The sequence below is a fragment of the Protopterus annectens genome, chromosome 13.part0, assembly GCF_019279795.1.
Source record: "Protopterus annectens isolate FY-2018-M chromosome 13.part0, PAN1.0, whole genome shotgun sequence".
Taxonomy (NCBI): Eukaryota; Metazoa; Chordata; order Ceratodontiformes; family Protopteridae; genus Protopterus; species Protopterus annectens.
The window spans coordinates 1,059,693,749-1,059,720,123 of record NC_056747.1 but is presented as its reverse complement, the minus strand read 5'-3'; the positions used below and the strand labels follow the sequence as shown (position 1 = coordinate 1,059,720,123).

Sequence of the window (26,375 nt, the reverse complement as noted above, 5' to 3'; positions counted from 1 at the left end):
CGTCCTCCCCACTGGCAATAAGGCCCATTAACTGCCAAATGCACGTGCTTCAGTACCAGGCAAATGGAGGTCATGATTAAAGTGCTCCAAGATGAAGCCCTGAAACAAAGACTTCTTACATTGTCTAAGGCTACCATCAAAGTCATTAAGCACTCAATTAAGTGCGGAAATGACTCTGTAGATGGCACTGTCAAAGCAGTGGTGCCTTGCACTGTGATGTGAAATGCACATGGACGAGGATCCAGTTCTCTTCAGATAATGAGGAAGGACTCAGTGTTCCTTTAGAGAGCAACTTTTTTCCCCTCTCAAGAAGTTTTCAGATAAATGTAAACAGCAAAACAGTTGTGCCATCATCTTCTTCTTCTTCTTTCGGCTTTTTTAGTTTAGGGGGGTCGCGGACCTTGTCCGTGTTACCCGCATGAATGGCAGTGGGTTTCACGGTTGTCGAGTTGCCAGCCCCCACCAACCTTCACAGAAGGCACACCACCACACACTCTACACCCAAGTAGAAGGTCCAATTCACAATTGCAGCATGTCTTTGGGATGGGAGGAAACCGAGAGGGAGGAGCACACCTGAGAAAACCCATAGGCAGACAGGAGGACATGCAGCACCCCAAGGAAGGCACCCCAGCCGAACCTCTGTGAGACGGAATGCTGTGAGCGCCACCTGCACACCACTGCCCTTTCAGTTGTGCCATCATCTGATTTCCCTAAATAGCAGGAATTTTCTTTCTAAGTAGTGTCCCTTTTATAGAAAACAATACCATGTGGAGCTATTTAAACAGAAGTTTTTTGTGAAAGGCCAGTGGAAAGTAAGTAGTGACCAGGGCAGTCAGTAAGAGTAAGGCACAAGGAATAATCCCTTCTGCCATGAGTGTTTCTCCCAGTTTTAACTGTATCTGCCCTTCCACCTTCCATCTTCCTGTAACTCACCTGCTTTCTTACCTGCTAGGAGGAAGTCTGGCTCTCTTGAAGAAGAGATGGTTTGACCTGACCACAGATCTATGTATGTAAAATAAGTGATTGCATCAGGGTACAAAACTGAGTTTAAGGTATTCCCAACCTTCATGAAATTCCTCCACTGCCCACCCCCAGACCAAGTGGTCTTAATGGGCTTATTCCTGGACCTCATTTCACAGACAACTCCCAAACAGGACTCTCTAGCAGAGCACAGCATGGGGTTCTCTTAATGTTTCTTCATGATATTCAGAACAGCTGAACCTGAGAGGTTCATACTCGACTTGTCCAAATTAAGCAAGTTTTTCAAAAGAGATAATCAGGCTGAAGATGTTAACCCTTCAGTTCTTCCTTCCTTAGCCAGGACGAATCAGTGATATCTGATGAACTTATGGCAGCATTACCTCTAGCTACAGTATGTGGCCTTGCCAATAATATCTTCCTTTTAAAAGGAGTTCAAATACTGGGTCACCCAGGAACTCAGTGATGTCATTTGTGATTCCTAAAGCCACATAATATATAGCTCCAAAGTGACATGTGGAGCTTATGCATGAAATCTGAAAATACAGGAAAGGTGGAGCATCAGTATCAAATGCACTACTGTAGGCCCTAAGGCCCTACACATATTCAAGGCAACCTGAAGGCCAGGCATCCTCATAGTGGTTGCAAACAATACCACAGACATGGTACATCAAATAAAAATACTGAATTAATTCTTAACAAGAACGGCTGTGACAGACTGGAATATAGCCACTCTGCAAAACTTCACCTTCAAGCTTTTTACATTTTTTCCGCCCCCACCTCCTTCCCAGAACAGTTGAGAAGGCCCATATCCAACTGCTACAAATGGAAGTTGGATACTAAAATCCTCCACAGGCTGACAGTAAATGGGGGGGGGGTCCTAGATGCAGACCAGTTTGCTTCACCACTGAAGAAATCTTGTTCCAGATACTCATACAGGTCAGTCAAGTGAGTGAATGAGTTTTCAGTGCAATGGAACAAGAGATACCTGCATGGTTTCTGCATTCCCTCGATACCAAAAGTCCTTCTAAAAGCAAGAGAAGATAGAGCAAATTTGATCCTGATAGTTCTCTTCTGGCCAAGGTAATAGGATCACAGGATCATAGGAAGTTACTAGGCTATTGTCCCTGAGGCCCTTATAAGCCTAGTCAAGAGTTTAGCCCATGTATAGACAAATCAGCAACAATGCCCCTGTCCAGCAGGGGCACAGGTGGAATCCCAGGGATGTATTTTCTATTTCCCATCCAGTTATCCAGGTTGTGCTTAAAAAGGAGCAAAGAGGTACTCTGCTTGACATGAAGAGGGAGTCTTTTCCACAGATTGGGGAGTCTCTGGGACAAAAATCTGTCCTGCCAACAAGTCCTGTTGATGTCACAGACCAGGTTAAGGCCACTTGTGCGGGTTACTCAAGTGAAGCTTGACATGCAGATATGCAGCATTCCCATCAAGGCGGGGTCTGAGATCACCCTGTATGCCAGACAAAGGTCACCTCTGAGTAGCCTATATGAAACAGAGTAGAGGGATAGGGATTTTAGCCTATCTGTGTATGGTAGATTTTTGAGGCCTTGGATTCTCCTGGTGAGGAACCTCTGTGGTCTCTCCAGCTGCTGCATGTGCTTTGCGAGGTACATGCCGAATGGGGTATTGCACTCAATACTGAGCCTTATAAGGAAAGAATACAGGGATGCTATGACCTCCTTGTTCCTGGATGAGATACCCTTACTTATGAGGTGAGCCATGTAGAAAGCTGTCCGTACAGTGGAAGCAACACGGTGGTCAAAAGTCAGGTTGCTCTCAATCTGGGTGCCCAAATCCCTCACTACTGTCTGCTTGCTTAGGACATTGTTATTAATGTGATAATTTGTGGGGAAGTCACTCTCCCCAAAGGGGATGATGATGTATTTTTTTGTATTCAGCTTGTGGCCATGTTTCTGGCACCAGTAATTTGTTTGGGTGAGACCCTCTTGGAGGATGTCCACGTCACTAGGGGAATTGATGACTGCGCCCAGCTTGCAGTCATCTGCAAACCTGGTCAGCCATAGCCCATTAGTTTTGGCCTGCACCTCAGAAAAGTATATCCCAAATAACAGAGGCCCCAAGACCGAACCCTGGGGTATGCCACTCAATACGGGTCTATTGCTTGAGGTGGCTTCCCCTACTTTGACTTTGTGGGTTCTATCAGTGAGCCAGTTAGCTACCCATCTGGTAACATATGGACTGATGCCTAGATGAGTTTCTCTATTATGCCTGAATGGGGAATAGTGTCAAAGGCTTTGGCCCAGTCAAGGTAGGTGGTGTGCACTGCCTTCCATTTCTCCATGGCTTTGGTAACTGTCTCAAAAAAGTCGACCAAATTTAACAGACATGACCACCCCTTGACAAAGCCAAACTGTGTAGGATTGAGTGTTTGGAGGTTGCCAGTGTCCTTGTTAATGAGGTCCATGATAATTCATTCCATGGCCTTGCAGATCAGGCTAGTTAGGCTGATGGGTCTATAATTTCCTGAATCAGTGGACACTCCACCTTTGTGTAAAGGGATGACAGTGACTGTCTCCACTCATTTGGGACAAAGCTGGTACTCAGGCTTTGGTTGAATAGGGCGCCTAATAGTGCTGCATGTTCCTGCCTGAGTTCATGTAGGATGCAGCCTGGGATGTTATCTGGTCCCATTGAGGCTGTATTTTGTGCCTTTGAGAGAGCAGTGATGATTTGATCCCTTGATATAAGAGGAAGGGGGCAGGTACTGGGAATTTCCTGATTTACTGCTGGGGAGGACAGAGGCATGAAATTTTTGCTGAATCTGTCAGTCAGCAAGTTTGCTTTATCTATGGCATTTGTATATGTGATGTCCTTGACCACCAGTTCTGAACAGATCTGGGTGCTACCTTTGAGACTACGGACGTATGTGAAGAAGGCCTTATGATTGTTTCTAGCAGATGTGGCCAATCTGGACTCAAAGTTTGCTTTGGAGGATTTCACCAGCTCTCTGATTTGCTTGTTTAGGCTAAGGAGAGATTGCTTCCAATTGGGCACCTGCTCCTTCTTGGTCCTGGACTGCATTTTTTTTTCTTTTGTTAAAGACTTTATTTATTGCAGATGTCCACCATACAGGTTTACTCTTCCTTGCGGAGGATGGTTTAGTCCTGTCAGGTATTCCTGATTCCATGCATCTATATAAATGTTCGTATAGTAATTTGGCATAGTTTTGGATACTGGTGCCAGTTCCTAGAGGGGGGGGGCTGTGAAGCTGTTTATACCATCCCTCAGGAGGCTGTAATCAGCTTTGGAGAAGGTTTTTTTTGTTTGACCCTAGCTTGAGGGGGGTCGGGGGGATAGTGACTTCGAATGTGACCGCTTTATGGTCGGATCTTACAAGGGAGGATGATAATGCAGGGATGCTGCAGTGGTTACTCATGTTGGTTAATACCAAGTCCAAGATATTATCACCTCTTGTGGTGGTATCGACTAGCTGTTACAAAGCATTTGCACTGACAAAACTGAGGAATCTCTGGGCATTTGTGTTCTGGCATGAGTAGTTCTTCCAGTCTATGTTTGGGTAGTTAAAGTCACCCAGGATCAGGGCTGAATCTTGACAGATTCAAAGAGGTCTAGATAGGCAGTTTAGGCATCTTGAGTCAGATTTGGGGCCGGTATCTAGCTATGATTTGTATAGGGGTCTTGTAATGGTTAACTGCACCTGGAGTGTCTCCTGTGCGTCATATTATTTGACCAGCCTGGAGGTGTGTATGTCTTTAATATATATTGAAACGCCACCTTCTTTGGCTTTACTACCCGCAGTTTGGGATCTGCATGTATGATAGGATGAGTAACCAGGTGTAACTGGGGTGCTTTCCACAGCTTTGAACCAGATTTCTGTGACTGCGCAGATGTCAACATTTTCCAGGGTTAAGAATGCTTGCAGTGACTGCAGTTTCATGTTTAGACTCCTAGAGTTTAGCAGCATGACCTTTAATTTGGGTTTTGTTGAAATTTTTATGTTGGTAATTTTAACCTCATCACTTCTTCTAAAAAAGGCACTATGGGGGAGGCAAGTGCCTTTGCCAGAAGCCTGAAGCCTAAGTGAGACAGATGCAGGCCATCTCTGACAAAGCATCATGGTCTGTCAATCATATCTGGGTTCTCCCAGCAGGTGTACAGTTAATCTAAATGGAACCCCTAATCCTTCCAACCCCTTGCATGTTCCAAACTCAATAAGAAAGAAGTCTAATATACCTACACCAAAACAACTTTGAACTAGCAACCTGGAGGATAAATGCCTGACCACATGTTGGAATGCATTTCCAGTTTATGTCATGTGCATCCAACAATAGGGCAGGAAGCCTGCCACCAGGAAATCTTATCTCAGTAAATAGAAAAAGATTTTCCATCAGATGCGCACATTCTGGCATGTTATCCAAAAAAGTTTTTATGTTAAGATGTCCTGCTCTGTTTTGTTTCCCTGCCTTCAAATGGATCATTCAGAAGTAAGTCACATTTCAATGATTTTTAATGTTGTGAAACATAAGTCATGGTAACTAAAAACTAAAACATTTATATTTTTATGTGGGATAAGTCCCTTGGACCCCCCCCCCCCATCCCCACAAGGGAGACTTTGCTATAGACATTGCCCCTATAACTTATACTTAATAAAGAAAAATATATTTACCAACTCCATGGTCACACTTACAATGGGAAAAGGTAAGAGAAAAATACACACCAGTAGACATCTGACTTACTCAATAAAGTTGGAGAAGTTTTGATGAAAAAAACCACAACTGCAGTAAAGCCACTAGATAGAGAATGCCTCACTGAAGTATAGGAAAGCTGCTCTGTCCTGCAGGCTGATTTGATAAAGGCCTTGCTTACATCTCGGTCAAAGTGCAGCCCTCAGCTATTTCAGCTTAACCTGTCTCTGAAACCTCCACTGGCCTCTGTACTTCCTGTCAAACAGTTTCTGAAGGCAATTTTTCAATTGATGTCTTCAAGGAGGGCAGTAACCCTTCCATAAGACGTTAACATTGTAATATAATAATCACCTTCACTCCTTTTAAGCTGGTACATTTCCTGGAAAACTTTTGTTTTTTTTTTTTATGGTCATTGTCTCAGCAAAAAGAATCTCAGTACTGCAAGCCCTACTGTGTAACAACCTTCATATAGTCCTCTACAAGGACAAGGTGGAATTTAGGACCAACCCTCGTTCATACATTAAGTAGTATAAGAACTGCCATTGACTCAGCTAATACAATTACTATTTTAAAAAAAAGTCAAGATAATGGGGAACAATAGCTGCACTTAATGGCATGCAGAGGCAGTTGAAGTCACAAATTTCAGCCAAACATACCAGCTTTTTGTATCCTCTGTGCCAAGAAACCAGGATAAGCCAGGTACTATGTGAACACTAACTAAATGGCTGTCAAACTATTACTGGCAAAACAATAAAGGTGTTCAGTAAAGCATACTCCACTATGGCAGGAGCTACCACATTTCCTTTTTCATGAGTGAGTCACCATAAAGCATCTGTTTGGGATCTATCTGATCTTTCATCAACACCTTGTCCAGGGCTTACGTATAGCAGCATTTGCTAATGCAATGCTGATTATGTGCTTCACTGTTGCATTAGCCTCTATACTGCGAGGACTTCTGATGCAGAATGCACAGTGTCAGTCCCATCTTCCAGTGTTTTGAACTCCTCTCTGTCTAATCCAGGCAGATACCCTTCTGTCTGGATTTCAACATGTCTGAGGTATAAGAGAGGTATCTGCCTATGTTATCTACAGTGCTTTATTGCTAAAGCGTATTGGTATACTCATAGGTTGGTACTAGGCTATCGGGCCTAGGGCCTATACAAGCCTAGCCATAACAATTCCCTGGATATTTCTTAACACAACATTTACTTCCCTGGACCCCTGTCTAGCAGGGTGATTGACATGATCCCAGGGGTGACTTTCCTATCTCCCATCCAATCATCAAGGTTCCTATTGAAGAGGGCCAAGGAGGTGCTCTGCTTGACATGTATGGGCAGTCTATTCCAGAGTATGGGGTGTCTCTGGGTCAGGAACCTATCCCTCCAGCATGTTTTGTTCATTGTGATGACAAGGCTTAGATCCCTGGAGCGTGTGGCTCTGAGGGATTGGGATTTCTTAAAGTGGAGCATGTCCACCAGCTCAGGGTTTGACATGGCCTTGTATGTTAAGCAGAGATCGCCTCTGAGTAGATGATATGCCACAGAGTATAGCTGGAGTTTTTTTAGAAGGTCAGCATATGGCATCTGCTTTAGGCCTGTGATTCTTTTAGTGAGGTATTTCTGCGGCCTTTCCAGCTGTTGCAGATATCTTGTGAGGTACATACCAAATGGGGCGTTATACTCTATAATGGGTCTAATGAAGGATGAGTACAGTGGGACAATGACCTCCTTTTTTCTGGATGAAAAGCCCTTAGTGATGAGGTATGCCACATAGAAGGATTTCCTGACTGTCATGGCGATGTGTTTATCGAAGGTGAGACCACTGTCCACCTGTGTCCCTAAGTCTCTCATCACACTTTCAATGTTTAGTGTACTGCCACCTATGTGGTAATTCATGGGTACATGGTTTTTCCCAAAGGGGATAACTATACATTTCTTGGCATTAAGCTTGATCCCATGGCTCTGGCACCAAACATCTGCTTCTGTAAGGCCCTTTTGTAGAATATCCACATCATTTGGGGAATTAATAATGGCTCCCAGTTTGCAGTCATCTGCGAACTTTGTTAGCCAGAGTCCCTTAGTGTTGGCCTGTACTTCAGAGAAGTAAATGCCAAACAAGAGCAGTCACATGACTGAACCCTGAGGTACTCCACTTGTCACTTGTCTGGAGCTGGATTTGGAGTTGGCTACTTTTACAGTCTGGGTTCTGTCAGTAAGCCAGTTGGCAACCCATCTAGTGACGTAGGGATTTATGCCCAGCTTAGTAAGTTTATCTATGATTCCAGAGTGGGGGATGGTGTTGAAGGCCTTGGTGAGGTCCAGATAGGCTGTGTGGACCGCCTTACCCTCATCCACAGCTCTGGAGACTGATTCTAAGAAGTCAATCAGGTTCAGGATACAAGATCGGCCCTTCATGAACCCAAACTGGGTGGGGTCCAGTGCTTGAATGCTGCCAATGTCTTTTTTCATAAGTTCCATGATAATGCATTCCATGCCCTTGTTGATCAGGCTTGTCAGACTGATGGGACGGTAGTTTCCGGGATCCAAGGTGGATCCCCCCATGTGGAGTGGGATAACTGTAGCTGTGCACCACTCAGTGGGCATGAAGCCTGAGGTGAGGCTATAATTAAACATGACACTTAGGTGAGGTGCCAGTCCATTTTGTAGTTCATGTAGTACACAGCCTGAGATGTCATCTGGTCCCATGGATGTTGTATTCTTAGCTTTGGAGAGTGCGATTTCTACCTGTGTGGCCGTGATTACCAGAATTTGGCAATTTTTTGGTATTGAGATGGGCCCTTTAGGGGGTGAGAGGGGGGTGAAGTTGGCACTAAATTGATCTGCCAGGATACTGGCAATATCCTTGGAATCAGTGTATTTAATGCCATTCTGTTGTAGCTCAGAGCAGATCTGAGCATTGCCATTTAGATTCTTGACATAACTATAGAATGCTTTGTGGTTGTCTTTGGAATCTTTGGCAATTTTATTTTCGTAACTAGCTTTTGAGGATTTTATGATGGATCTCAGCTTCTTACTGAGGCTGTTAAGGGAGTTTTTTGCATCCTGTGGTTTTCCTCTTTTCTGCAACAGTTTCTTCCTTCTGTTGTATAGTTTGTTTATGGCAGGGGATCACTAGATTGGCTTCCTTTTTTTGGAGGAGAGCATCTTGGTTCTATTTGGGATGGCACAATCCATGCATGAGTGTATGTGCTCATACAGTGCCTTAGTGTAGGATTCAGCAGTTGAACGGTCAAATCCAATCTGCATGGGTGCCATGAAGTTTGTCACTTCTGACTTGAGCAGCCTGAATCTGGCTTTGGAGAAGTTTTTTTATGGAGGTTTCCTTAATGGTGGGGGGATATGGATGTCAAGGGTGATTTGCTTAAGGTCATACCTGACCAATGAGGGGGTGACTACTGGTGTGGAGCATCTATCTCCCATGTTGATAATGACCAGGTCTAGGATATTGGAGCCCCTGGTGGGACAATGGATTAGTTGATCCAGGGAATTGGAATTTATGAATTGCAAGAACCGTTGGGAAAAGGTGTTGGTACCTGAGTAGTTTTCCCAGTTAATGGCAGGGTAGTTGAAATCACCCAGTATTAGGGTGTTTGGTTGTATCTTAATATTTTCCAGTATGTTTAGAAAGGTGTAGTGAGAATTTTGGGGCATGGTGGGGGATCTGTAGCAAGCTACAATTTGGATTGCAGTCTTACCCAGTGTTAGTTGCTCCTGGAGAATTTCAGATGCATTGTGTTTGGCAACTAGCCTGGAGGTGTGAATATCCTTGGTGAATAGAGTCACTCCTCCACCTTTAGTGTTTTGGTCTTGTTTGGTGGCCGAAAAGTGTGGTATGAGTTGTAGCCTGGTATTGCAGGGGTGCTCTCTGGAGCCTTGAACCAGGTCTCAGTCACTGCACAGATATCGATGTTCTCCATTTTTAGGAGTACATCGAGAGAGTGCATTTTGAGGTTTAGACTTCTAGCATTGAGTAGCATTACCTTCAGATTTTGCATGCTTGTATCTGTTACGGTGGTGGTTTTGTCCTTTGAACCTTGCCTAAAAAAGGCACTATAGGGGTGGCAAGAGCTTTACCCAGTAATCTGAATCCCAAGGGTGACAGGTGCAGACCATCTCTGGCAAAGCATTGTGGTTTGTTGATCATGTCTTCCCAGGCAGACAAATACTGGATCCCCTTTGAATGACATCAGAAGCTTAGCCAGTTGTTGAAGTCAATCATTTTGTCCTTGTACTGTGGTATCATTCTGGATGAAGGCAGGATGCTACTCAGGGCTAGGGCCATACCTACCTGGGCCACATGATCCAAGAGCTCTTGCATGTCTCTTTTCATGTAGTCCAGGGAGGTACGTCTCAAGGAATACACTCCAACATGGACAATGACGGAGTCATATTTATACTTGTTGTGGAGTGACTTGAGTGCATGCATTATGTGGCAGATCCTGGCACCCAACAGGCAGCTGACTGTAATTTTCTCCTTGTTCAGCCTGGTGAGTGGGACATCAGTGTGCCTGACTATAGCATCACCTATGACTAAAGTGTTTGGTACATTGTCTTGCCTTAGGGGCTGTTGTTGGGTGGCACACTGGTGTTGTGAGCTATGTGTCACTTTGGTTGTGACTGGTGTTTGTTTGCGTTTCAGCTTCGGAAGTCCTTGTTGCTTGGGCAGGTTAATGTTAAGGGCCTCCGCATATGTGAGTTTAGTGTTGCTCTGTGTGAGTGTTGATGGTGTGGGTTTTGAAGTGCTATGTGTTGCTAGAGCAAGTGCTAGTCACAGGGGTTCAGATTTTAGTGCTACTACTGAGAAACCAGCTAGTTCTAAGAGAAAATTTGAAGAGCAGACTTTCTGGCACCTGGAATAGTTTAACCATAGCCCTGCGGTGCTGCACAATGCAAAAAATGCACAAACACATGCATTTTTAAGCCAGAAAGTTGAAAGGGATAGAAATCAGCCCAAAAAGTCTAATAAAATTACAATTTCAGAGCTAGAAACCACTCATCTAGCGTTAGATAGGCAGTACAATGCTCACCACTCCCACTGGTAAGCAGTAGGACTTCCCTCTACCACAGCAAGGTCTGGATAGCTCTGAACACAGAAAATAAAGTCCTGAGACAAGCAAAGCCTAGGACCTGGACTTTACTGGCTAGGAAAGGTGGGAAACAAGCAAACAAGATAGTTTTTTTTTTTTTGGTTAAAACAGGCTAAGCAATGCAATAATATAGTAAATAAACACAGAAAAGGCTAACGCACTTAAGTGCGTAGTCCTAAACAGTAAATGCAATTAAAACTCTACAAAATTAGCAATTTAAAACTTTTTAAATGAAGCAAAGCAAGTGCACAACTGAAAAACGGTTTAAGAGGCAGTAATACTGTAGAATAACATGTACTCCCTGTGGTCGCGTGGGTTTCCTCCGGGTGCTCTGGTTTCCTCCCACATCCCAAAGACATGCAGTAGGTGGACTGGACACTCTAAATTGGCCCTAGGTGTGAGTGTGTGCGTGTGTGAGTCTTCTGTGGAAGGTTGGGCGCCGGGCTGGCAACTCGACACTGTAAAACTCCACTGCCAATCATGAGCGGACAGATGATCCGCTGTGGCAACCCCTAATCGGGAAAAGCCGAAAGAAGAAGAAGAAGAAGTAGCTAGTCTACATATACAGAGAAGTCTATATATACAGAAAAGCAGCTAAAGCACACTTAAACAATTCAGATACAGTGCAACCTAGCGCACTTGAGTTGTAGCAATATTAAGGCCAATACAGTTTTAATAAATGCACTAAAATATACTCTATATTTCCAAAATGTTTGAAAAGCACAGTGAGAACACAAGGAGATTCAGGCAATTTTTTTTTTTAAGAAAGGGAGAAAGGAGGAACAGAAGGCCTTCTCAGGTGTTCTCTCTGTATTAGGCAGAATGAGCTAATGACACTTGACTGGGAGGAGTGTCCCAGATCAAATTTACAGTAGGGGTGGGCAACTGCAAAGTCACCAAGTATAACCACAAGACACGAACAGGGAGGGAGGGTGCGGACCAATACTAAAGCTATTAGCCTACACTCTTTTAGACAGTAAACACTACAGAAATCTTTATGACAGCAGTGAGCTACAAAATGAAAGTTTTTAAACAGATAAATGAGCAAGGAGGCTCTACAAAATGCGTTTAACTGCAAACAAATCAGTTACACATGCAGATTAGTTAATAGCAATAAAATACAGTAAAAAGTATGCAGCAGGCAATAAAAAGTGTTATCTATAAATTGCTAGAAGCAATAACCAGTATAAATAAGCCAAACAGGATACTTATCTCAGATCAGAGTTGTAGTCAATGCCCCTCCTCCACTCTGCTCAGTGTGTATAGACAGAAATCCTCTCAAAGTTAGGGCTTAAATACCAGAAGTTACAACCTTAGACAACTTTTTTTAAAAAAAAAAGCACAAAAAAAACAGCCCACACTAGCCAACAGCCAGTCAACACAATCCTGCCATGAAGGTAAAGAAAGGCTTCGGCTAATTGAAGATGGCCTAGGCTTCGGCTAATTGAAGATGGCCTAGTCATGTGCTCAGAACAATCACTGCAAAAACAAACAGGCCCAGAGCCAGCAAATCTGAACTGGGACAATACTAAAGCTATTAGCCTACACTCTTTTAGACAGTAAACACTACAGAAATCTTTATGACAGCAGTGAGCCACAAAATGAAAGTTTTTAAACAGATAAAAGAGCAAGGAGACTCTACAGAATGCTTTTAACTGTAAACAAATCAGTTACCCATGCAGATTAGTTAATAGCAATAAAATACAGTTAAAACATATGCAGCAGGCAATAAAAGTGCTATATATAAATTGCTAGAAGCAATAACCAGTATAAATAAGCCAAAAAAACAGGATACTTATCTCAGATCAGAGTTGTAGTCAATGCCCCTCCTCCACTCTGCTCAGTGTGTATAGACAGAAATCCTCTCGTATATCTCATTGCATCATGATCATCATCATCGTCGTTGTTATCATCATCAGTTCAGCCTACCTTCATCCTTAGCAGGTAAGTACTCTTTTGGGGAAAATCAAAACCATAGCAAGGGCCGGACAAACAGAGTGCAAGCTATTCGGGGCATGGTTATGACTTTAGAAGCTATGACTATCAGTCCCTACTGGCCATACCGATTATCATTTAAGTTTATAATGCCAACAGTGTTAAATCATTTTGTGGTGTTAATCATGCCTATAGCACAAGTTTTGAGGGCTGTCTTGTCCCATTCAAGTTGATACTACTGAAACACAGACCACACACAACATTGTTGTTTGGTTGGGGCTAAACTGTGATACTGAATTTGCAGTATTCTATGCTGTGATTAAGCATATTAAATATGAAAAAATATTTTAGCCAAACAAGAAATGCAAAAAGCTGCTTTTGTTACTCAAACCTGAAACGATATTATTTAACTTAATTTTCCATCAGAACCACAGTTCTAAGCAATTGTGATCCAGCCTGCAGTTAGTTAGGAATGTAATACTTAGTTAACTGACTGCCAGTAGGCACTAATAAGTTAAGCAGCATCAGTCAGTTAGTGTTTGTGTGTTTGGAACTGTATCATGGAGGTAGTAAAGCTCTTTGCTACAGTTAATCAAAGATATTTGACAATTTAGCAAAGAACTGTTATGTATGTATATAATACTTCTTTGCTTAGCTTGAATACCTTTTTTAAATATAAATGATAGTCAGTGAACTCTAGCAAGAAGGTATTACAGTTCTTACATACAATAGCTCTTTGTTCACCCTCAAATGTTAGAGTACATTATTTGGTCCTCAACTTCACAGTGAGAAGCTGAAAGGGAGGTCAAATGTGAGCATTTCCTAGGGAGGCAACAAACCTTGCTATAGCGCTGGGGAAAATCTTTTAGTACTTTTTCTACATGTGTATTATTTTAGGAGTTTATGGGTATCGGGGGCACTAGATGCCAGAGGTTACTAAAACAAATAATTTAATTACCTTTGTAAACCAAATTTAAATCCTTCTCCAAGGATTACAAGACAGATTTCAGCAAGGATTTCCGTATTTAGTGCTTATTTTATCTGGGGATGAGACACAACATTGTATCATGGCCCTTCTGCTCCCTGGTTGATAAGAAGACCATACAGCAGAGAATTAAGTCTTTCCAAGCCAAGTGGCCCAGTAATGCAGAGGTAGGTTATCCTTTTGTACTTCCAGTGACCAGTGTTAAGGAATGTAGCCACAGGTAGGGCCAGATGAGACAGGATACAATGAAGTGGATAACAAATAGCTGTCCTATACTGGGAAGGCAGGATATGGGGAAGACTGATGCCTGTGTGACTTCTGGTGGATACCAAGACATCCACTATCTTATGAAACATGATGATGTCTCTGATGCCCTTGTACTGCCACACCTATGATACAGACATTAAACAAGTGCCATAAATAAGATGGCTTCTGGCTCTATTCACACAAATCCCTAGTAGATCTCCCACTACCTAGGACTAGAAGTGAGTTACTGTTGAGGTTGACTTCCCAAGTAGTTGGGGGCCCACCAGGGAAAGAGTAACACCAAAGGTACCCAAACAGGGTAATCAGGGTTTAGGCAGGCATGGATGCCAGAAGAACAACTAGAGAGCTGCATGGTACCAGAACAGAAGAAGCAAAAAAAGAAATAACTCTCCAAGCCTACCTCAATAAGAAAAAAAAAGATGAATATCTTGTCCAGGACCACCATGGTGTCTGCCAGGCCCTCCTTGGTTCATTCACCAAAAAGATAAGAAGCGCCATCAAGAAAAGAAATAGTGTGAGGCTGAGAACCTTCACTCAGAGCCTGAAAGCCACCACCACCCAGCTTTGAGTAAACTGGGTCTGATCAAACCTTGAGAGTTCTTGGATGCCCAGAAGAGATACTGAAAACTTATGGTCTACCACAGCCAACACCACTAGCCTTGCCTCCAGCCATTGAGGTATAAGAAAATGCTTTCAGGAGTGCATCTCTGTAATCTGACTCTCAACCCCTGCTCACAGGAAGCCAGTTCTACAGAGTAGTGGATTCCTGCAAGTACCTCTACAAAAGTCCTGTTGCTGATCCAGCTATAGTATTTCTTCCTGACAGGAAAGGGTCTAATGGGGTTAAGTCCAAGAATCCCATTGACAGGGTGGGTAAGACACTTGACTGCTTCGGAAAGAATGCTTTCATTTTTACTTTTCTGTTCTTCATGGACCTAAACTGCCAAACACTTATGCTTATGTACCAAGAGACTCTCCTGCCTTATCTGAAGGATACAGCTGGTGAGTCTGAGGGTAAGATCCTGAAAGATAAGATGCTAGACATAAGCCACCACAAGCTCAAGTTAGAAGACATTCTATCAAGTGTGGCTATGGTACTGTGAATCCTACATGCAGGGCTGATGTCACTGGGTCAGTCACTGGAAAACATGCCTGGCTGTGGGCTCAGCCCCTGCCAGATCATGTCAAATCACATCTTCTTAATGCACCACTGGAGAAGAAGGTACTTTCCCCTGCAGAATAAGTATTTAAGAGACTGAAGGAAAAGGGAAAAGCTATGTAGTCTGTAAAACAGATATTTCACGTCCCTTCACCTAGGTACAGCCACAACTATCCTCACAAATAGATGGCATTTCCACTATTGAGAAGAGAAAAGTAAACAGACAAAATTTAGGAAAGACCAATACATTTAAAGTGGCAAGCTGATTTGAAGGGAAAACCTGGGACCCTCAAGGCAAAGACCCTATCAGACAATAGCTATGACTCCACCTCCCTCCCCTACACACCAAATTCCATCCCAGCCTTTTGCCCCTACTAAATAACTCTTCTCCTCCTTTCATCAAATCCAAAGGATGGGTAGCCGCCTAGACCTGAGCTTATGTATTGTCAGTAGTGTAACAGGTAGCACACATGCCTTTATTGCTGGAAGACCAGAAGGCTGTGGATTCTATTCTCACTCCAGGTGATTAGATTGACACTATAGTGCAGCATTAGGGGGTATTGCACTTCTAAGTGTGTCATCCTTTGCATGAGACATAAAACCAAAGTCCAGTCTGCTTGAGTTGGTGGTAGCTCAGGTGAATGTAAAACGTATGGCACTTATCGAAAAGAGTAAGGGAAGTTCTCCAATGCCCTTGCCAGATTTCCCCCAGTAGTGTAAATATCACTTTGGTTCTCCCCTAAAATGAGATGACTAATCCAGTCAACAAAGGATAAATTAATAGACCTCTACATAGAATAAATGAAGAACATTACTCTAGAGCAGGGGTGTCAAACTCAAATACACAGTGGGCCAAAATTAAAAACTTGAACAAAGTCGTGGGCCAACCTTGATATTTATTGAAAAAAATTTTAAAATTGAGGAAGTTTTTCCTTCTCATCAGGTATAACGATGAACCTTTTCATACAGAAACAAACTTTAAGTTTTGCTTAAATAGTGAATCTGGAACAAGCAAAGCTTAATACTATAGTACAGTATAAACACGTGAAATCAAATGTCAAATACAAGACACGTCTGTGGCATTCATTTCTTAAATAAAATTTTTTACAGAATCTTACGCCTCTTTCTCTATTTGTAGCCTTCTGAGTTAAATTTCAACTGTAACCTTTTTTTCACAGGCTAACAATAATAATAATTTCCTTCAACGAAAATCCAATTATTCAAGTCCATGCCTTGGAGTAGCAAGGAAAAGTGCATAAAGATAAAATTCATTCAAGCTCAGTTTGCTACACTCTGATCTACTCTGATGCACACTGGTCCAAGCCAGATACCTGGCATCTCTTCTTGGATGCTAGTTCATCAATGTTTGGGGTCAGGCTCTGAGCTGAGGAAATCCCCAGGATTGAGTGAAGGTGTTCATCAGTGAAACGACTCCTGTGTGATGTTTTGTTCATCTTCTTCAAGGAGAATAGTTGCTCACACAGATATGTGCTGCCGAATATAGAGAACATTTTAGCAGACTGGGTAGAAAGATGGGGCATTGTGTCAGGGATGTGACGTGGAAACTGCAGCGCCCACAGCATCATACATTGACTTCAGCATGTCATTACACTGGAGTTCAATCAGCACCATTTGGTGGTTAGTTGGTGCGCTTTCCACATCAACTGCAAATGGATTACTAAGCAGTTCAAACCTACATTTCTGGGCATCAAAGTCAGCAAATCACCGGGTAAACTCAGTGCTGAGTACGTCGAGTTTTTCAGCAAACTGTGCACTTGGGAACATGGTGGTAGAGATCTGTGTTTTTATAGTTTGGCAGCAAGGAAAATGGCCCAGGTTTCCTTGCAGCATACATGTCTGAGATGACATGGCCCTGCCCCTGAAGCTGCAGATTCAGCACATTGAGATGGCTTGTGATGTCAAAAGAGAAATGCCAGCTCAGACAGAAACTCTTTATTCTGGAGCTTTGCTGTGTCTTTCCCTTTGCTTTCTAGAAACTGATAAATTTCCTCATGCAGCTCGAAACATCTGTTCAGTATTTTTCCTCTGCTTAGCCATCTCACCTCTGTGTGATACGGCACATCTGGGTATTCCAAACAACACTCTTCCAGAAAAGACTTGAACTGACGGTGATTCAAACCTTTAGCTTTTATATAGTTAACTACTCGTGTTATGGTGCTCATAACATGTTCCATCTTCAGGGCTTTGCCACACAATGACTCCTGGTGTATGATGCTGTGATAAACAGTTAGCTCACCTGCACAATTCTCTTCCCACATCTTCTCCCAAATCCTGGCCACCAATCCACTCTTTTGACCGCACATCGTGGGCGCATCATCTGTCGTTAGTCCCACAAGTTTATCCCAAGGTAGCTTCATTTGAGTTACACATTCGGAAACCTCTTCAAAGATTTATTTTGCTGTGGTTGTGCCATGCATTGATTTTAATCCCAAAAGTTCCACCGTAACTCACAGATTTGAGTCCACTCCACGGATGAAGACTGACAGCTGGGCAGTATCAGATGTGTCGCTGCTCTCATCCACAGCAAGGGAGAATGTAATGAAATATTTTCCCTTTTCCATCAGCTGTTCATGTAGATTTGTGGCAAGATCCCATGCACGATCAGCTACTGTGTTTCTGCTAAGGCTTACATTTAAAAATGCTTGCCTTTTATCTGGGTACACGACGTCACAAACTTTGATCATGCACTTTTTGACAAACTCTTCCTCATTAAAGGGCCGAGCTGATTTTGCAGTCTCTGCTGCCACAATAAAACTAGCCTTTACAGCAGCTTCACTTTCTGATATGGCTTTTGTGAACATAGTCTGTCGTGAAACTAAACTTCTTTTCATCTCCTCTACTTTATGGCGCTTTTGCACTATGTCTAGGTCCTTGTACTTGTTGTGGTGTTTTGTTTCATAGTGTCTTCTTATGTTATACTCTTTGGTTACAGCTACTTTGACTCCGCACACAAGACAAACAGGTCTGTCCTTTACATTTGTGAACAGATACTCTGCTTCCCACATTTCTAGAAAGTTTCTGTTTTCAACCTTTTGTTTGGCCATTTTTGAGAGGGGTGGCCCAATGTGACTGGTAGCATGAGGTCGCTAATGAATGTCAACAGAGGAGGGGGCGCTTGTGGGTCCTGATCATTCTGGGATTTGTAGTATTAACGGTGCATGCACTGTATACCAGTGGGCCAGCTCTAGTAGACATTTGGTATTTTCCCGCGGGCCAAATATAATTACACTGCGGGCCTGAGTTTGACATGTATGCTCTGGAGAAACTGTTCTTGCTACTCTTGGCTTTGACACATGCTTCAGTTCTTAGAAAACCCAAAGTTCTCAGGTATTCCATTAGTTTCTGAGAAGCAAATAAAATGAATGCAATGCCTGCTACAAGATCATTTGTTGTAGGGGGGTCATAAAGAGAGTCCCACAAGAACAGGAAAGCACAAGCTTCTACTCAAGACTGTTCCTATGCCCCAAAATGACAGACCAGGGAGACCCACTTTAGACCTGTGAAGGTTACATAAATTTGTAGAAGTACCCAAAGATCAAGATGCTAGCCCTACAAGCCCCTTCAATTTTTCTTTGTGTTTCTCTGCTCTCCTCAAGCCTTCATGGTCACCCTGGGCCTGCAGAATGCTTATGTTTACATACCCGTAGCTAGGGAAGACAGATATTATTTCAGCTTTAAAGCAGAGGGATGCCACCTCCAATTCACTTCCTTGCTCTCTGGTCTAGTTACACTACCCAAGGTATCTGCAAAGTGTCTATCTTCAGTAATTGTCTCCTTCCAAACCAGGGCCATTTATATTGACCTGTATCTGAATGACTCTCTTATTCAGGCCTCAAACTGCTGAAAACACAAAAGCGAAGAACCAGAACTACATACCAGAACAAGTAGTAGTCTGTCTGAAGAAGGGAAGATATGAGTCTTTCTGAAAGCGCTTATTAAATTTGTTCGTTTATTTCTGGTGTTTGCTTTTGGTTCTTCACTTTTGTGTTTTCAGCAGTTTGTTTCCTTTTTTGGTGAATTGTTATTCAGGCCTCAACCTTAGACGTGGCACAGAAGGCACTACAAATCATCCTAGTCTACTTCCATGCTTCCAAAACCTTGGACTCTGAACATGTAAAAGTCACACTTTATACTCCCTAGACAAGTCTTGTTCATTGGAATTCATCTGAGCACCATTCACCATGAGCCTTCTTTTGACAAGGAAAAAGACATGTTCCTGACCATTTCCTCTACATGTATACTACATCAAAACCAAATCAGTGCAACAGAGTTTCTGTGGATACTGCGTTGCATGGCCTTCTCATCCTGATGGTCCCTTTAACAAATTTCTCATGAAGAAACATCAGTGGTACTTCAGAAAGCGATGACACCAGCTTGCCAAGTCTTTACAGCATCACATCCCTCTCCTACCCTATATCAAGAAAGAAGTCTTATAGCAGACACAACAGGTGAACCTTAGTCTGGGGGGCCCATTCAAGCTGCATCTTGACACCCACATGCTCACAACAGACTTTTTAGACATTGCTTGGGGAGCCTACTCAGGGACCCTAAAGAGCCAGGGAGTCTAAGTCAAAGGGCATTGAAAAATAATGGCAGTAATACTGGCCATTAAGGATTTTAAATCCATTTGGAAACAAGGTATCTTCCATGTCCACATCCTCACAGAGTTACCACAGTGATGTGATACAACAGCTAGTAGTGGGTCACTCAGTTGTAACTCCTGTACAAATTAGCTATGGAGGCATAGAATCTTGTTCACAAGTCTGTAATGACCCTTAGGGTATTTCCCATTTTCTCAGGGGAAACTCTCTTACATACCAGCTCAGCAGGGCAGTGCTGGAGCCTGTAGTTTAAAAAGGTCTTACAGAAATGTTTGCAATACATTAATGTTCTTCGTCTTCCATTGCTGCAGTCCTGACTATAGGGTATAGTCCGCGTCCAGTCGGCCCGAATACCAGAGTATAAGGCTGACGTCGGTCAGGGCGCATTAGACTGACGTCAGTACGTCAGGGTACTAATGCGCATGACCGACGTCATATCCTCAGTCTTTTTTGCCGCATGGTCCGATGCAGAAGCAGTTTTGCGAGTGCAGGTTGGCGTACTGAAATATTTCCGAAACCGGAGTTTCAGACCGAAACAGAGTTGGCTAAGTACCCCGTTGGGGAACATTTTAGTTTTTTCTTGCCTCAGTATTTTACCGGATGTCAGAAAAAGTGAATAACTGTATTTCTTGTGGGAAACAGATACCTCATAGGGATTATCATACCTTGTGTATACCTTGTTTAGGGCCTGAGCACGACGTTGTTGGTTGCCGCTCTTGTGCTAGGTTTAACAAACGCACTATTAAGAGGAGGTTAGACTGTGCCAGGTTAGTGTTTGGGAAGCGTTGTAATTATAAAATGCCGCCGGATGCTCCGGCCGCTTCCTCCAAGAAGCGCAAGGATAAAACTGTGAAGCCTAGGGTTGAGGAACCGCAGTCCCGGACGCCGGTTCTTTAGAAGGCTCAGTGGAGCCGGAGGTTTTGCCAGGAGTTTCCATGGAGTCCCAGGCAGAAACTATACTCTTACAGGATGTGCCTTCTCAGGAGGTAGGCCAGGCTGAGGGGCTTCTCAGGTGACTGTTCTTCCCTCTCTTCCCAAGGTAGTTAGGGCCTCTCCTTCTGTTGCCAAAACTTCTTTGAGAGGTAGGCCTACTTCAGCTTCAGTGGGGCTTCTCCTAGCATTTCGGGTTCTGTACCTAAGAAACATATGCTTAAAATGGCAGAAGATTTGATTACTATGATTAGGGGTTCTATGCCCCCGCCTGATAAGAGGCCTAGGGTGGAACCGGAGTTTGATAGTTTTGAACAGTGTTCAGAGGCTTCAGAATCTTCTGTGGAAGATATGCAGGAGTATCCTACTTATTCTGATTCTGATGTGGATGATTCCACTCCTACAGCTTCTCCACCTGAGGATTTCTCATTTTCAGAGACTTTGCATTCCATGAGGGAGCACTTTAAATGGGAAGGCCAGGATTACTCTGACTCCAGGAAAAGGCTTAGGGAGTTCTTGTTTTACCCCAGCATAGGCCTTTAGCTATTCCTCCTGTGTTGAATGTGGTGGAAGATGTTTTGCAGAGGCTTCCCTGAACCCTGACTCTTTGCCTCCTGCTCCTGTTAAGCCTGATAGGTATTATAGGGTGCCCAAGCTCATAAATATTTGTTTAAGAGTCCTAGGGCGGACCCAGAAACTATTTCTCAAGGGCCTAAGGGTGTAAAGGCTTCTGTGGTTAAAAATCCTGTTCCCACTGATAAAGAGGCACGGGCTTTGGATAGGTGGGGAAAGAAAGTGTATACTTCTTCCACTCTAGCCATGAGAGCTTTGAATTGTCAGTTTCACATGCTAAAATATCAGAATTATCTCCTTTCACAATTGAAATCTAAGGTGGATGCTTTGGCGGAAGGTATTGAGTGTAAAGAGTTGCTGGATTTGGTTCATGTGTCTGAACAAGTGGGTAAGCATTCTTTGCAATGTGGTTTTGATGCTGTACAGGCCTCCTCGAGGGTGGCTGCTACCAGTTCTGTTCTTCGCAGGCATGCCTGGTTGAAGGATCAGAATTTAGCTGAGCATGTTAAGACAAGGATTTTGGATGCTCCTTTACAGTCTGATGTGTTGTTTGGTTCGCCTGTGGAAGCAGTTTTAAAGAAAATGGAGGACAAAGCTAAGTCTATGCAAACTGTTAAAGATTTTTTGCAGGTGCAGCCACCGAAGTTTAGTAGAAATTGGCCTGCTAAGGGGTGGACATATCCTGCTTATGATTCTCAGTCTAGGGGTAGGTCTAGACGTGGTAGGGGCAGGGCTCAAGGTTCTTTTAGGCCTAGAACAGGGAGTTCACCTGCTCAGACTTCTGGTGAGGGCAGGGGTCAGTCCTTTCGTAAACAGACCCAATGACCTGTTTTTTCAGCTGCCAGCAGATTCACGTTTGGCAGCTCCTTTGGGAGGAAGACTGTCTCTTTTCAAAGAAAATTGGGATTTAATTACTCAAGACAAATGGGTGTTGGATATCATTCACCAAGGTTACAGATTTTATTTCCATACAATGCCCCCTTTCAAAGGCATGCCAGACGTTCCTCCTCAACAAAGAAAAGAGGCTCACAAGCAAGTTTTACAGTTACTTCACATAGGGGCCATTCAGCCAGTCCCTGTATCAGAAAGGGGCCTAGGATTTTATTCTCGCCTGTTCCTTGTACCAAAGAAGGGAAACACGTGGAGACCAATTTTGGATTTATCTATCCTCAACACTTATCTGGACATTCCCAAGTTCAAGATGTTGACGTTACAACAGCTTTTACCTCTGCTGGGCAAAGATCACTGGATGGTAACTTTAGATCTCAAGGAAGCTTACCTTCATGTGCCTATAAGGCTAAGTTGCAGGAAATATCTGCGGTTTCGAACTGGAAATTCTCATTATCAGTTCTCTGCATTGCCCTTTGGCTTATCTACTGCACCCAGAGTGTTCACAAAGGTTCTGGCTCCAGTGATAGCTTACTTCAGGCTTCAAGGAATTCAAATCTATCCTTACTTGGACGACTGCCTGATTCTGGCTCAAGAAAGGGAAGTTCTTCTACAGCACCTGGAATATGTTATCGCAGTGCTAAGATGCCTAGGGTATTCTGTGAACGAAATAAAGTCCAGTCTAGTACCCTCTCAAGACATGTGCTTTCTGGGTGTGAGACTGAATACAGCAGCCCAGATGGCCTTTTAACCCCGGACAAACAAAAGAGTCTGTCACTTTACTTCCATCAACTATCTCATCAGTCCGTGCTGACTGCAAGGACAGTCCTTCAAGCATTAGGGTTCATGGCATCTTGTATTCTGGTGCTTCCCAATGCCAAACTGCATATGAGGAAGTTACAATGGTATCTCAAAAATGTATGGACACAGCACTGCCAGGATTTGGACACTGTCATTCAAATAATACCTTGCCTTCAAAAAGAATTCTTGTGGTGGGCTCAGGAATGTCACCTAAACAAGGGACTCTCTGTGACCCGGCCAGAGGCAAGTCAGATCTTAACGACAGATGCCTCGGACATTGCTTGGGAGCTCATCTAAATGGAAAGTGGATACAAGACAAGTGGCCTGCCAGACTACAGCATCTACATATCAACATGAAAGAGATGTTAGCAGTCCAGTTTGCATTGATGGCTTTCAAGGAGTTACTTCTTCCAGGGCAGGTGTTGATTCTAACAGACAACACAACTGTCATGTGGTACATCAACAAGCAAGGGGAACACATTCTTATCCTCTATGCAGGCAAGCAATGATTTTATGGGAGACTGCGCTAAGCCTGCAACTAACTCTTCAGGCAAGGTTTCTGCCAGGAGCACAGAACTCCTTAGCGGATGTGTTAAGCAGACAAATCATGGATCCCCACGAGTGGAAACTGGATCTTCATGTATTTCAGAAACTGACAGTGTCATGGGGAACTCCAGACATAGATCTGTTCGCTTCTCCACTAAACCACCAGCTGCCAAAGTATTGCACAAAGGGGTTTCATCACACGGCTTGGAAAGTGGATGCTCTGTCTTTCAGTTGGAAAAACCTTCATGTGTATGCCTTTCCACCTCTACCTCTTCTTCCAAAGGTACTTTTAAAGGTCAGACAAGACAGGCCAAGGATGATTTTGATAGCTCCAGATTGGCCTCGGCAACACTGGTACCCTCTACTACGGAGTCTGGTAAAGAAGCCTCCATGGCCTTTACCTCTGATTCCTCATCTGTTATCTCAGAAGGACGGTCATCTGCTCAATGTCAAGCTACACTCTCTTCATCTAACAGCTTGGCATATTCTGTGTTGAAGCACAGCAGGTCTCAACTTCCTCAACAAGTTTTAAATGTGATTATGGAAGCTAGAAGACCTAGTACAAGGAAAGTGTATGCAGAAAAATGGAAGAGATTTTTATTTTGGAGTACAGCAAAGAATTTGGAGATTTCTGAGCCTAATTTGAGTGTGGCTCTTCAATATCTTACTGAATTATTGGACAAAGGTTTGTCCTTCTCTTCCATAAAGATTCATGCTGCAGCAATTTCAGCTCACTATGATTGTGACCCACCTTTGTTTTCGCATCCTTTGTTCAAGCAGTTTCTTAGAGGGGCAAAGAATATAAGACCCCCACGTAGAGCTCCTACTCCTGCTTGGGATCTCAATTTTGTGTTGGAAAAACTTACTCTACAACCTTTTGAGCCTGCAGCTACTGCTGAATTGAAATATTTGTCATGGAAGACTGCTTTTCTGTTGGCTATTACTTCTGCAAGAAGGGTGTCTGAGTTGCAGGCCCTTATGGCAGTAGAGCCTTTTTTGATTTTCCATAAGGATAGGGTATCATTAGGTACTAATCCTTCCTTTATGCCTAAGGTGGTTTCTAGTGTGGCTTTAAACCAAACTATTCATTTGCGTACGTTTTTTGCAGATCCTCAAAATAAAGGGGAAAAGATTTTGCACACTTTAGATGTACACAGGCAATTGCGTTATTATTTAAGCAGGACTAAGGATTTTAGGCAGTCTCAGCAGTTGTTTGTTTCTTTTGCTTTGAGTTCTCAGGGCAAGCCTGTGTCAAAACAAACTATTTCTAGGTGGATTGGCTTTTGCATTGCATTTTGTTATTCCCATCATGGCAAGGAGATTCCAGCTGGGATTAGGCCTCATTCCACTAGGGCTACTGCCACTTCGACAGCATTTCTAAGGGGGGTGGCAACTAAGGATATTCTGGAAGCAGCTACTTGGAGTTCAGTGCATACTTTCTCTAGGCATTATCACCTTCCTATCTACTCTAAGTCTAGGGCTGGTTTTGCCACAGCTGTTTTACAAGGCATGTTGTCAGCTCCTACTACTTTATAATTTGCCAGCCTCCCTTACCTCTGCTTTGGGATTCTACCCAATAGTCAGGACTGCAGCAATGGAAGACGAAGAACATAGTACAGTTTTGTACCTACCATAGATGTAGATGTTCGAGGATTCCATTGCTGCAGTCCAATTTACCCTCCCTCCTTCCCCTCTGTATTTAGGGGTGGTTGTGTAGGTGAGTTTACATGCTTATATTTTTTGTATATATTGTTGTATATATTGTACATGTTTTTGGGGCAGGTTTTTTGGGACTTGTCTTTTTAGGGTCTTCTGACATCTGGGGCAAGAAAAGACTGAGGATATGACGTTGGTCATGCGCATTAGTACCCTGACGTACTGACGTCAGTCTAATGCGCCCTGACCGACGTCAGCCTTATACTCTGGTATTCGGGCCGACTGGACGCGGACTATACCCTATAGTCAGGACTGCAGCAATGGAATCCTCGAACATCTACATTTATGGTAGGTACAAAACTGTACTTTTCTTGGTGTGTGTGTGTGTGTGTGTGTGTGTGTGTGTGTGTGTGTGTGTGTGTGTGTGTGTGTGTGTGTGTGTGTGTGTGTGTGTGTAAATGAGATGAAGATTTCAACATATGTTAGCAATTTGGAGAAGAAAAACAAACTTTGGTAGTTACCCATTTGCCTTCCGGGCATGCTAAGGACACAGCTTTTCAAATATCTGCAAAAAATGTGAACCAAGACATACGTATGGGCAAACTGACTGAAACCTCTGGTAAGATGTTCCTAAGAGAAGAGAGAGACAGAGCCTATTTATGGTATAGACTAACAATGTTACTTAAGAGTGTAGTGTTGCTATGGTAAATTACATTGCTGAATTTGAGCAAAAACATTACCATATATGAAAGTCTGAGATCGCTTTTCTGAGACAAAATTGGCCTTCAAAAGCTGCCAGATAGTGCTGCTGTGGGTGTCCATTAAAAAAGTTATGACTTCTGACTCTGTGAGGCTTGTTGTGTCAAACTTGTTGTAAGTATACTTTTGACAAAACAACAGAGGTTATAGCGACAGCAAGAGTGAGTCAAGTAAATCAGTATGCTGTTTTATTTACTACCCAGAAAAGAGGAACAATTTGACTTCACAAGAACTATCTCAGGGAACCATAGCGCTCAACCTTCCATCTCCAAAATGAGGAACACTAGCCCTCATAATGTGGAACAAATGGGCAAAATGTGGAACACATACTAATGGCTTACTAACAACTTCAACTAGGAAGGTCATAGGATGGTTAAAATATGCTGGTTTTACTTATAAAGAATATCTTTTAATAAATTAATATGATTCATTTCTATTTACAATGGATTTCACTTAAAAAAATTCCTAACACTGAATGTGTGAC

At 43.1% G+C, this 26,375-nt stretch overlaps 1 protein-coding gene across 3 annotated transcripts in view; it reads left to right on the top strand.

Moving 5' to 3' along the window:
• Positions 1-26,375, top strand: part of LOC122788117 (transcription factor CP2-like) — a 343,940-nt gene that overhangs the window by 213,696 nt on the left and 103,869 nt on the right. The window lies entirely within an intron of this gene.